A 4,489-nucleotide genomic window follows, 5' to 3' on the forward strand; every position below is an offset into this window, starting at 1 on the left:
TTTTTTAGAGCACCTGGGCTTTATTAGTCAAGGACCGAAACTAGGCTTTTTTAGTCAAACTGGGCTTTAACAGATCTGAAGTTCGTGCCATATTGGGGCTTTTTTTTAAAGAAATCAAGATGTACTCGCATCATAGTCCGCCGGTTGTAACTACTCCGAAGGAATATATGATCCACCAAAGGACTAGCTAATTTCCTTGTAACAAGTCGAAACCTAGGCGCTTCGTGGTGTACTCTCTCCTTACGCGCGCACAATCTCCCGGTGGCAGCAGCCATGGAAAACGTGACTGCCTCGACGAACCGCTTGTCGTCCGTCACCGGTGTGCACCTGTTCAAGATCTCCGGCCACTCCCTGATCAAAGGCAGCGACCTATACATCATGTCCAAGATCTTCCGCGTCGGCGGCCACGACTGGGCCATCCAATACTACCCCTACGGCCAGAAGGAGAAGGACGACGGCAATAAGGAAGCCGGCAACAAGACAGCCGGCGGAGAGCACACGTCCGTTTACCTCTACCTGAAGAACGCAGCAAAGGGCGAGGTCAGGGCCTAGTGATCAAGTGCACCGTCGAGGTCATTACCTCCGAGCGCTTCGACGACCACGGAGAAGATGAAGTCGTGGCCGTGCCGCCCTCAGAACTGATCCAGAATATTGGCGGACTTCTTGAGAACGGCCTCAAAGCGGACATGACCGTCAAGATCGGCTTGTTCAAGAGGTTCAAGGTGCACGGTTGCATCCTCGCCGCGCAGTCGCCAGTCTTCCGTGCGCAGCTGTGCGGCTCCATGCTGGAGAGCAGGAGAAGCAGCATCCGCATCAAGGACATTCGAGTTGAAGTTTTTGAGGTCCTGCTGCATTACATGTACAAGGACTCCTTGCCGGCATTCATGGAGGAGACCACCGAAGAGGCTGCAAACATGGCGCAACATTTGCTCGTCGCAGCCGATCGGTTCGCCATGGAAAGATTGAAGCTGCTTTGCGCGAACAAGCTGAGCAAGACGCTAGATGTCAACACCGTGGGTTTTACTCTGGATTTTGCTGAGAGAAACAACTGCCAGCAACTCAAGGATTGCTGCGTCAAGTACATGGTACGGAACCGTGAGAGGTTTAGAGAAATCATCAAGACCAAAGCGTTCATGCAGTTAACTCAGAATTTCGGAAGCCTTGGATCTGAGATTATTGACAAAGCTTTTGCTAATTAACCTGTAAAAGGGACAATCCATTGTATTTGCCGGTATGACATTAAACTTTGCATTTTTAATTACAGTTTTGCTAAAACACATCTAGAGATGCCATAAGTATTGCACATCAAAGTCATATGTCATTGATCTTACATTGAGATTCGTGTGGATATTTTCTTTCTCTTTTTTTTTCTCTTTATGCTTGATTCACTCACTTAGATGTACAATAACTAAAGTACAAATGTTTCCATTTGAATGGTACATCACACACAATTTTCTACATCACATTGTCTGTGATAGGGCAAGCCATCAGAAACAATATTTACAATTTTATCGTTTGTGTTATCGAATACATCATGCAAGGTGCCTAGAAAAAAATTGTATGGCATAGGGTTGCTCATCATACACAGTTTTTATAAATTTGCCGCAGTCTAGGGGAAACTACCTTGCCATGGCTATGGGAATAAATTTGCCATGTCTTTGGTAGTAAATTTGCCATGGCCTAGCAATCCAATACGCCATGGTATATGAAATTAAACAATATATAATTCATGATAAATGTAGAAAAAGTATCTCCTGGTAAATTTATTAAATAATTTTCTAATTGATGGATAATTCATAAAACAACATACTACATTGACATGGTAAATTTTTAAAATGATATAGTTTTTTGCATGGCAAATGCAGAAAATTTATGTTGTCATGTGACAAATTATATGAAATTTATAAGGATCTAATAAAAAAGGGGGTCACATGGCAACTTGCCTTACAAGAAGATACTGCTTAAACACTGGCAATCATAGAATAATTATGTACATGCATGGAAAATTTATTTATTTTCTTGTTTTGCTAACAATCATGGAAAAATTGCCATTTTTGAAATAATAACATTGCATGGTTAAAAAAATGGCCGCTTATAGGCGCCGGCGCGCCGGCCGAACTGTTCGGCCGGTCCAGCCCCAGCCACCCGATACCACGATTAAGGGCCCCTGCTTCGTCTTCCTCCCAGTTATTCGCCTGGAAAAAAATGTACAACACCCACAACGATGTTGGACACCCCCGCCATCCCCCGGCGACCAAGCTTGAAGAACCATCACGACGTCCCTGTCGCCGGTTGGCGCCCTCGCCGGCCGTCCTCGTCGACGGGGCCGCTCGCCGGGGGCACTCGCGAGATGCAGCTCTGCCTTTGCATCTCAATGTGTCTCGCACCCCCTGGATGCAGCTCCGCCGCCCGTGCTTGCTATGGATGCAACTTCGCCGCCCCCCGCGCTCGCCATGGATGGATCCCGCCCTCGCAGCCCGCGCACGCCATCGATGCAGCTCCGGCGATTGACTGGTTCCAGCAAATAGAATTGCCCGTTATAGCATTTTTTGTTGTCAGTCGTAGCAAAATGGAGACAAGGTTGTAGCATCTTGCCGGACGCCTGACGGTCGTAGCCGACAGTTAACTGGTTCCGGCAAACAACGATGCCTACTGTAGCAAAAAAATGATGCCGGATGTAGCAAAAAACCGGGGTGAATTTGAGGCGCTGGCTCCAGCAAAAATGCCTCCTCGCCGACTCTAGCAAAAATCATTGATGAATGTAGCAAAAATCATTGGTGCTTGTAGCAAAAAAAAAACCTCGCCAATTTCTCATGAACGATGAAAAGAAAAGGTTGTGGTAGCAAAAAAACTCACCGGTCGTAGCAAAATTTGATGACAGTTGCAGCTAAAAAAGACCAGCCAATTCTCATGAACGGTGAAGAAAACGATGGTAGTAACAAAAAAACTCATTGGTTGTAGCAAAAATTGATGCCGGTTCCAGCAACCACGGTGGTTGGTTCCAGCATGGGTGGGCGTTGGTTCCAGTACGCGGCAACAACGACCATGGTGGAGCTCGCCAGAGCTGCGGCTGCAACCATATGCATGGTGGCTCCCTCATCGCACATCGCCTCGCCTCCGTCGCACATCACCAAGGTCGCCGCGGCTCGCCGTCACCATGAAGCAAAAAGAAGAGATGGGATCGAGAGACGGAGAAAGTAGAGTCACCCGCGTGAGAGGATAAAGCTAGCGGGACGTAGGCATGGGCCAGCCAGCCACGTGGGCCGTGGTCGTGGCACCCCTGCGTGAAAGGATCCAGCGTGATCCGATTGCACGCGGCCGACTCGCACGCGACCGGCCGAAACGCTCGGCCGGCCACCATAGCGAAACGTTTCCCTTAAAAAGGTAAATTTTCCATGGCAATTTTTTTTGCCATGATCTAACTTACCAATTGCCATGTCCAAACAATAACTTTGGCATGGTTGAAGGAAGAAATATACATTAACAATAAGTTTGCCATGGTGTGGAATGAGACATGGCAAATTTATTGTTTAATTTGCCATGGTGCAGGGAGTGTGGATAGAGAGTGGGGTGTGGGGCGGGGGAGAGGGAGAGGGAAAGGGAAGAATAAGGCTGTCTCTGGGCTGCTCTCGCTCGCGACGAAATCCTAATATCCTGAATGTTTTCACAAATTGACGTGCAACAGAACCCTGCATTGAGATTCATGTGCACAAACCAACGGCAATGAGTGTGTTCAGGCTGAGAATATAAAAAATCGACGTTCGGATTTTATCATTTCCGTAAATCTTTGTGTACTGGATCAGCTTTATTCAGGTTTATTAATATAAAAATCCCTTTTCCCCTGCAATTTTTTTGTATACTCTACAAATAGGAGGGTTTTGCTAGACCTACGAATAAATACATACTTTTTTTCACACAAAAAAACGTATGTTACCCAAAAAAAAAGGGAGTGCTACGCGTCGGTCGACGGATCTTTTTAAAAGATCTGCCACCTCGCGAGCCTTCCAATATAAGTTCCTCAACATACTACCTTACTTTGCAACAAGAGTGTTGTTTCAGAAACAATGGTGACTATTACAATAAAGAGCTTTGTTTCAGAAACAATCAGTGACTATTGCAAAAGTAAAAAGCTTTGCTTCAGACACGTTGATGATGTTGTCAAAAACATCTTTGCGTATGGTTTCTCTTTGCAACAAGAGCATTGTTTCAGAAACACCGCTTACTATCGCAACAAGAGCTTTGTTCAGAAAACACATGCTCCACTGAAAGAGCACCATGCGCCGCTGCCGTCGCAGGTCCTTGTTGTGACGCTCGCCGTCAACCCCAACGAACCTTGCCGAGACGAGCCCCCGTCGCTCCCGGACGTCCGAACTTCCTCCTCGCGGGTCATCCTCCTCGAATCCGGCGAGATCCTGTTGGAATCCTCTTGCGACCGATCGCGCCGTCCGTCGCAAGAGTCACCGCCGCTGCCAAAAAGGGCCAGGAAGTT

The 4,489-nt window shown here is 47.1% G+C and overlaps 1 pseudogene; it reads left to right on the plus strand.

The window, feature by feature from the left end:
* Nucleotides 1–273: 273 nt before the first annotated feature.
* On the plus strand, nt 274–1,199 carry LOC119320918 (annotated as a pseudogene).
* The last annotated feature ends 3,290 nt before the right edge of the window (nt 1,200–4,489 follow it).

The sequence above is a fragment of the Triticum dicoccoides genome, chromosome 6B (genome assembly GCF_002162155.2).
Source record: "Triticum dicoccoides isolate Atlit2015 ecotype Zavitan chromosome 6B, WEW_v2.0, whole genome shotgun sequence".
NCBI classification, from domain to species: domain Eukaryota; kingdom Viridiplantae; phylum Streptophyta; class Magnoliopsida; order Poales; family Poaceae; genus Triticum; species Triticum dicoccoides.